The 9,405-nt window shown below is 32.9% G+C and overlaps 1 long non-coding RNA gene across 1 annotated transcript; it reads right to left on the reverse strand.

Moving 5' to 3' along the window:
- Positions 1 to 3,481: 3,481 nt before the first annotated feature.
- LOC120147956 lies at positions 3,482 to 8,561 on the reverse strand. The gene is made up of 3 exons (XR_005518328.1): positions 8,550 to 8,561; positions 7,812 to 7,816; positions 3,482 to 3,600 (listed from the first exon to the last, which is right to left on the reverse strand). It is a non-coding gene; the product is annotated as an uncharacterized LOC120147956 (long non-coding RNA).
- Positions 8,562 to 9,405: the final 844 nt, after the last annotated feature.

The following is a 9,405-nucleotide window of genomic DNA, read 5'->3' on the forward strand; positions in this document are numbered from 1 at the left end:
TAATTTAGCGGTAATTTATTAAGAAAACGTGGCAATAGTGTTGTTTCTAGTGGCGTTTGTGCAAAAAACGCCGCAGTAGAGTACTAAATTAGCAGCCTTTGTCCTGCAAATGCCGCAATATATTTTTTTATAGTGGCGTTTTTATAAAAACGCCGCAAAAACATGTACTACAATGGTGTTTGTTTAAAAAACGCCTCCAAGGGTCAATATATGCTCCACCCTTTTCTCCTGCCCAATCCCTAAAATCATTTCAACGCTGCTTCCCTAAAAGGGATTTCTCTAGTGCAACAACAACCCTCAGACGATTCCAGGCAACATCGTCTTCTGTCTGTCCCGGTGACAAAATCAGCCCTCTCACCGGCGAACAACTATCTTACGATTGCATGGTATGATCCCTTCTCTCACTATTGAAAATTTTCAATTATTTTTTCTTGGTATTTTGAAAATGGGTAAAACCTAGAAAGCTAACGTAATGGAGAGAAATAATAGCTTTCGAATAGGAAAAGAATATCTATACATATTGTTTTACTGGTTTACTGCTTGGGAGTAGTGTTTTTCTGCTTTCGAATAGAAAACTAATAGCTTTTGAATTGGAACATAATAGCTTTTCAAAACGTGAACAAATGGTTGTGGTACAAAGAGCAAGTGTTGCATTCAGTAAGAGAAATTATTGTCGGAATGTCCACGTGGCGTCTTTGCTCTGACGATGGATCAAATTATCATTGGGATGCTATCAGTCCGAACTTGCCGTCGAAACTCGATGATGACCCGAAAGGCCCTCCTATTTCAAAATACCCTTCCATGGTCGATCTCCTAATTGAAGGTAATAATTAATCGCTGAAAGTTTATCCCGCTATATTTTATTTTGTACTCTAAAATTTCATAGATCACACGCATGTAGGTTGTTCAAAGCTTATTGAGAACGATGATAGAGGAGTGGATAAATACCCGATATTTAGAACCGAAATTGGTAACTCTGTGGCGCTGAAAGAATCTTCAATTGCAAAAGGAATATCTATCCTCAATGAAGACGACATTGCCTCTATTGATACTCCAAGTAAACGTTTCTATCTTCTATTTAAATTTTTTTAATGTTTGATTCAGTTCCAAAGTCACCTCCAAACAAGTTTCATATTGTAGGTGGAAGGTCGTTATCTGTTTCAAGTGAAGCACTGCAGCGCGCAAGGAGTCTTCTTGGTGAACCGGATGCAGGGGATTTATTTGGTGAAATGGATGAAGAGTGTCTTCATATAGAGTTTACACGGAGGAAAAACTTAACGATGCATCGTAAAACAAGGAAAACAACTTTCTTATGTCCTTTCCCCACGAAGGAGCGCAATGAAGAATAAATTTTAGTGAACAATTTGATGAAGACTGTTTATGTATAACTTTAATGTTTCTAAATTTTAATGTATTTTGTTGTTAAGTATTTGTTTGCATAACTTCTGTCTTAATTAAAATGTATGGTTGTTGTTAATTACATAAAGCTACATGATAGAAAATTCAATTTATGTAGAGCAGAAATGAAACATTTAACATCAATTAATCTTATATAAATAAAGGTTTAGCGGCGTTTTGGTATAAAAACGCCGCTAAATTCTATACTTTAGTAGCATTTTTATAAAAATGCCGCAAAAGGTCGTACTTTAGTCGCGTTTTACATACAAACGTCGCTAATTACGCATACTCTAGTGGCGTTTTAGTCCATAAACGCTGCAAAATAGTAATACTTTAGTGGCGTTTGTTTACAAACGCCGCAAATGCCGCAAAAGACCATGAATGTTGTGGCGTTTTTCTGTAAAGGTCGCGATAGAGTAGAACTATAGAGGCTTTTTCATACAAACGTCTGTGATATTTTTATACTAAACGCCGCGATAGAGTAGAACTCTAGAGGCGTTTTTCAGAAAAAAGCTGCCATAGTCTTGGATAGTAGTGGCGTTTTTTTAGTAATAGCCGCTATTGAGTAGCACTATAGAGGCGCCGCAAAGTTGTATAAAAAACCCCAAATGTTTTTCGAATTCCCGCAGTTGTCTTCATCTAGCATCCAGCATCCAGCATCCAGCAGTTGTCTGTGCTCCCTCACATCATTTTCAGCCAATCGAGCTTCCAGTGGCCACCATTCACGCACCTGGTTCCAGCGTCTCACCCGAACCATTGGAACCCAGACGATTGAAACCCAAGGATCTCCTTTAGCTTTTTCGGGACGACGAAGGTTAGAACCTGCGTTTGCTTCACATATTTCTTTTCTTTTTCGGAACTTTGATTTTATTTATCTGAAAAGAATACTTGTTGAAGTTTCTACTGCCTCTAGATGTAAGAAATAAAATTAGGATCGAAAATTTTTTCTTGTAACCAGAAAATTTTGTAACCCAAGGATCGAAAATTTTTATTGTGCACAATGGATCTTGTAACCAGGAAATAAGCCTCTTTTGTGTTTCAGATTCACTTTGTTCTTTTAATTATCCGACAAGGGAAAGGTATTTAGAAGAATTGCCTGTGTATAAAACAACCCATTTTTGTTACACATCGAGCCATTGCTAAAGGTTTGATTCTGTAATATCTGAACAATTTGGGGGTTTACTCCAAGAAAATAATTATGGTTTGATACTAATCTTTGAGGACCAAAATTCGATATTAGATCATTTCTAAGTTTGGAGCCGAATGAATGAATATATTTTGCAAATGTGTTATGAATTTTTTTGTTCTTTGAGGATATGTATTATATCTTACTACACCAAGATTTGACAATTTATAGCAAAGATTTAAACACATTACTTTTACACCAATTTGATTTCATCTTTTTTTGGGTAAGTTTAATTTTTCTTCATTGAAAACTTACTTTAGAGGCTCGTGAAGTGGTGGACAACATTGATTAGATTTATAAAGTTTGCACATTGATAAGATTCTGGTGCATTTTTCTTTATCTTTAGTACTTTATCGGTGTTTTTTTATGTCGTTCTTGCCTTCATTTTATTAATGCTTTATGAAATGCATTCTGAAAAGGTTATCCGTGAGCTCGGTGGAGTGATTCTCTCTAGGGGGCCCAAACTCTGTAATTTTGTGGATTGGAGAGGGTTTAAAGTTCGAAACAAAAGGTAATACTACTATCTGTTAGTGAGTCTCCTTTTATGAGTAATCTATTTTACCATTTCAAATATTTATCAACTGATTTATGAGTAGATTTTGCAGATATGCTAGTCTTGACTTCTGCATCTGCGTTTTTGTCCTGCCCAATGAATTAGAGGTTCTAGAAATCATTCATCATTTTGTTGAGATACTTGATCGATACTCTGGCAGTGTGAGTGAACTTAAAATCAACTGTTATTTGAATTATTTATATTGCAGTATGTTTTATCTGATTTGAATTAATTTATATCCAGGTCTGTGAGTTGGACTTGATCTTCAACTTCCATAAGGTACAATTATTATGCTTGTCATGTACTAGTTGTTAGGGTTATGTTTCCTCTTGTCTTCTTTCGACAGCAGTTTACATCTAAATCCTTCCGCTTTATGTAAATTATGCTCTTATTCATGTAATCTTTAGCAGCAGTTATCCTCCAACTCCAGAACCACTCCATTCTTCTCATTCTTTAACATTACCTCATGTGCACGTAAATAACAAGAAAATCAGAAAAACAAGGAACCACAACAGTCAATACTAAAAATAGGATGACTTTGAATCATTCTCCAACACTCCCCCTTGATTCAAATTAAAAACTGCAATGTATTTAATGCATTTCTTGTCTCTTGCATACTAAACTATGTTTCCTCTTGGTGTTTTCTTTCTCATTTACTTGTGTTTCTCACCACTTTGGTTTTATTTGGTTCCCTGGTAATTGAAACATACATGTTTTGCAAATGTTGACAAATGATTTAATGCGTTTAAGTGAAGATGTTAATATTGGGAAAGAACGTACAATTTCTCATTTATGGAGTAAATAGCATGGTTCGTGAATTTCATTGTGGCCCTCTTTAGGTTTATTATTTATGGTGCTCCAATATAACACCATGAGCAAATTTAAAAAGTATATGGCACTTCAATCTGTTTTCTTTTTTTTGAAATTACATTTCTGGCAGGCCTCTTTCTTTGAATTTTATAGAACGACATGGTCTTGTTTTTCAAATTGGATGTGGGAGTTAAAAAGAATTTTGAGTTGTATTTATGCTTGAGTTTAGTCTGACCTGCAGGCTACAGTTGTGCTGGAAGTATGTTGTATTTAGATTAGGTGGAAAATCTTTGGCCTTCTTTTCATTGAAAAAAGGTGGAAAAAAGTTTACCTATAATAATTAACTACACCAAGGAGAATGGGTTACCTAGAATAATTAACTACACCAATGAATATAGTTTACCTATAATAATTAACTACACCAATGCTGATATTTCCTGCAATAATAAACCATTGGGCCAGAAGCACGTCTTCTAGCAGGTTACTTAGGCATAGTTGGACGTAATGTGAATCTGTTACCGATCAATTATGAGTCATGGCGCGAAATGCCTAATAGTAACAAAAATCAGGTGTTAGATTTTGTTAAGGTAATAATGTCATCATTAGTATATACTCTATAGAAATTCAATATTAATGTATTCTTACGGTGCACACTTATTTGTTGTATAAGGGAAATTTTCTTTAGAGGTCTCTGACGATTATGTGAAGCAAGCGTTAGGGAAGAGATGGAGGGACCACAAGAGCTCCTTAAAGAAGAAATACTTCAAGAATGATCTCAGCCTAAAAGAAAAGCTGCAAACAGCCCCACCTGAAATGCTCAGGTACCAATGGGAAGATGCAATCAGATTTTGGAGTTCACAAAAAGGACACGTATGATGTATTTTTCATTAATAATTGTAACGAATTATAAATCATCATTAAAAGTGGTTGTTTGACATTGTAGGACCGAGAGCATGTTGGCGTTGCTAGTAGGCAACAACAAAAGTTTACGCACATTGCTGGATCGAAGAGCTTTGCTTGTATAGCTAATGAGGAGGTATTATAGATTATTGGCATTGTTTTTCGTATTCCATGTACATACTAACTCATAGTAATTATATTATGGTGCATTGTAGGAAAATACATCTAGTTCTAAAGTTGGCTGAATTCAACTATTCGACATGACACATACGAAGAAGGATGACACTCCTATGACTGTTGAAGCTGTAGAAATTATGGTACGTTTATTGGGTAGATGTTTTAAATTTACCTAACTTTATTTATATTTGTACCATGACATTTTTTATTTTAATTTTTATTCACTTTATTATTAAGAAAAATTGAGGGAGAAAAGGGCGGAGTATCACGCTACTGGTTCGAGTCAAGGTCTTGTTAATGATGATGGCATTGAAAACCGAGCTATTAATGACGTTTTGTGTCCTGAAAGATATGGCCGGGTGCGCTGTCAAGGATCATTTGTTACTCCCACCAAATATTTTGGATCTAGTTCATCACAGTACATGTCATCACAGTCTCAATCTTCCCAATTAGAAGTTAGTCGTTTAAAACAAAAGTTGGTTGATATAGATCAACAAATTGCTAACATGAAAGCGGAAAATGAAGCAAGGAAAATAGCTGCAGCATAGAGAGAAGCATCATATCAGCATAGATGTGAAGAATTTGAAAAACGATATAATGATATGATGCAGATGATACAGAAAACTCAACCTCAAAATCCATCATAGTCTCATTTATGTTATCAGCATTCTGTTAATGTTATTGAACCGTGTTTAACTGAACTTATATTACGTTAATGAGAACTTTTATTTATTATATTGAATTTGATGTTGCTTGTTATTGATATAGAGTTTGATGTTATTGATGTCATGTTTGTTGGATAATGAAACAGGTTGAAAAAACAGATTTGGGGTAATCGATAATAAATTTTTAATTGTTTAAATTCTGTGTTATTTAGCGACGTTTGTAATAAAAACGCCGTAATATATCATACATTTAGCGGCATTGTATCAAAAAAGGCTACGAAATATTAACACTTATTGCAACGTTTTTTTTTATAAAAATGTCGCTATATACCAACTTTTAGCGGCGTTTGTATCTTAAAAACACCGCTATATACTAGACCTATCACGACGTTTGTATCCTAAAAACGCCGCTAAATACCAGACCTTTAGCGGCGTTTGTATCATAAAAACGCTGCTATATACCAGACCTATCGCGGCGTTTGTATCCTAAAAATGCCGCTAAATACCAGAATTTTAGCGGCATTTTCATAAAAAAAAGCCACTAAATCTCAACACTTATTGCGACGTTTGTGATAAAAACACCGCTAAATATCAATACCTATTGCAGCGTTTGTAAGACAAACACCACTAAATATCATTACGTATTGCGGCGTTTGTTTAACAAACGCGGATTGCGGCGTTTTTCATTAACAAACGCCGCGAACTTTAGTGCGCTTTTTGCGGCGTTTGTCATAACGCTTCAAGTGTTTTTTGCGGCGCTTAAAAACGCCGCTATAGGTAAAAAACTGCAAAAGCCAGTTTTGTTGTAGTGTTCATTATCTCCTGGTTCTTGGAGTTGGACCGTCCTTTTGATTGTCCCACACCCCAGCTGTTTAGCCATAAATTAGAACTAGAGATTAAGTTATCTAAGAATTAATTATTCACTAATTTGAATCTAATTAAAGACACCTTCCCCACATAGATGCAAAAATAGACTCAATTATATGTGATATAGAATATCTGCATACATCATCATACATGATACAAAATTTCATATGATTATTGACTCAAAAGTATATATTGTTTTCTTTTCATTAGTTATGAGCTTTTGTTGACAATTGTTCTTAGGATATTTTTCCTATGGGTATTTAATATATTATTTTGAACATTAAGTTTATGTTAATTATAATTAAGGACAGCTTTATTTAAGAATTTTGAAGTATCCTATGAAAAAAATTACCTCTGCAAATACAAATGATAATAGAACGGACGGAAACAAATATTATTAAATTTATTCTTATTCTATAATTTATAGTTTAATTTATGTCTTCCTATGCAATGTACCAATGATAATATTAGTCGAGCTAAAATCATTATTTGTTAACATAAATCATTAATAATGACTTAGGCTAACAATTCATTAATTATATAAGTCATTAAGTGAAATTACTATTACTAATGGTGTGAAAAAAATACAACTAATATTAATTTATGTTAATAAATTAGGACAATCAACATGTTACCTTGTAGTTTAAGATTATATCAATTAAGGATTTATAATCTAACTGGACGTTTTGCTTTGTTTGACACGAAACAATTTAAAATTAGATCTACAGTTATTTTCATTTCAATATTAAGCAATTTTGGTCAATGCATGTCTTGCATGGAATTCAGTCTTTTTAAAGGTTCAATTATGATTTTAGTCCTTATGCTCAGGGGTGAAGGTAGAAATTGTGTTTAGGAGTCAAAATTATTAATTTTTAGGAGGACCAGAGTGCAATTTAATCATTGTATTAAATTTTGATTTTACAATTCTCGATGGACTAAAGAGAAATTATACCATTTTGGGAGCCCAAAGCCCAAAGCCCTGCCAACCCTTCTAGCTCCGCTTGTGTTGTACCATGCTAAAATTTGAGATTTAGTCCCTCTATTAATATATTTGTCTATTGTTTTTATATAATTTAATCATCCATTTTGTTAGTGTTATTAATAGATCTCAATTAATAATATCATTCACCATTGAGGTTACACCTTGTTTTTTCAAAGCCATTTTATACATTGGTGGTAAAAAAATATTTCACAAGTGGATTTTAATAATGTGTTCTATTTAGAGATTAAAGTTAGGATCATTTTCGGTAGTGACATTAACTTTAATGTTGGTTGTCGACCTCTAATATTTTATTATTATTATTATATCATATCTGTTTTCTTTTGTTTTTTTGATTTCAATAAGTCTACATGTGTTGCACATTGTCATCTGTATTTACGGCACGTTTTCTTATGCTTTTTGATATGTTTTTCGGTTCTTTGGTCATTTTTTATTTATCTTTTTTTCTAAGGGTTGATTTGACATTGTCACGACTGATCAAGATGACGCTTATCTGATATATTGTTGATATTCTCTGCTTTGGACCCTCAGATTGGATTTAGATACCCGATTTGCGTTCGTAGATAGCTTTTCACGTCACTCGAGTTTGATTTGCAGTTTATTAGTGATCTTTCAATAGTTTCATCCCCTTTTGTGGTTCGTTTGTCGATGTGATCAAATCTGTTTGTATCTATCTTTGTTCGAGTTTCTTAGTTAGATTTAATCTTTCTTGTATGGTCATTATGTAGTCTTAATTTGCTAGTTTTGTTTCAAATATTATAGGATTTTTTTAATTATGTGCTTAATTTTTGTGATTGTAAATTTCTATTATAATTTAGGATATTTCCTATTTTGAATAAAATTATTTATTCTTATAAAAAAATTAGGATCATTTAAATATGCTAAATGTTACTTAGATATATATGTTTTAGATTTTTTCTTTCTTTCTCTACGTAAAATAATAATCCACTTTATTATTTTCTTAAGGCTTAATTAGAAAATAAATATCCAAACTATATTTCTTTTTCAATAGATTTTCATATTTTTTTGATTCATCCAGGTGTTTAACATTATAAACGTTATTATTTTAGGTGTCTCGGTCATAACGGTTGTTAAATTATACCGTTAAAGGTCAAGTGTCACATTCTAGTAATTTTAAAAAATTTATTTAAAATTAAAAAATTATTATATTTAAAAAAACTCAAATATTTTAAAACTCTAATTTTAAGCTCTAAACTCACATCAACTATCGCCCTTTTTCTGTCGATGAGCCTCCACTCGACTTCACCTTCACTCGATGACCGATAATCCCATGAAAAGTCATTATAACATGAGTCAATCGACGTCCAATCGATGTTTAACTTCACGTCCGGCACCCAAAGTGATAACATTTGTAACGTTATGCACCTGAATTATTGAAAAAAAGTTTGGACACCTATTAGTCATTTATTTACTTAATATAATTGATTGAATTTTCGTGTAGTTTAACTGTGTAAATGAAAGATTATCAGTTCAAATATATTAATAACGTTATAAAATTAGATAGATCGATTATATTAACGTAATAAAGAGATTAAAATCATAATTGGAAAATCTTTTTGAAGTATAAAGGTTAAAGGAGTCTTGGAGTATTAAGCTAGTTGAGTGGTTTAAAATGAAATTGGTAGGGCCAAAGCCATGTGAACAAAAGTGGATCTTAGTCCCCACAACGTGACATATGAATGTCCTTCACATGATCCTAAAACTCATCTCCTACTGGGTCACACCACTCTCCAGTGTATCCCCCATTTTTTTTTTGTATGTTGCTGAAGGTAATGACTTCAGAAATTTAAAAATTGAGATTTAAAATTTAAATATTATCTTATTAAAA

This window comes from Hibiscus syriacus, unplaced genomic scaffold (genome assembly GCF_006381635.1).
Source record: "Hibiscus syriacus cultivar Baekdansim isolate YM2019G1 unplaced genomic scaffold, ASM638163v2 tig00110945_pilon, whole genome shotgun sequence".
Taxonomy (NCBI): domain Eukaryota; kingdom Viridiplantae; phylum Streptophyta; class Magnoliopsida; order Malvales; family Malvaceae; genus Hibiscus; species Hibiscus syriacus.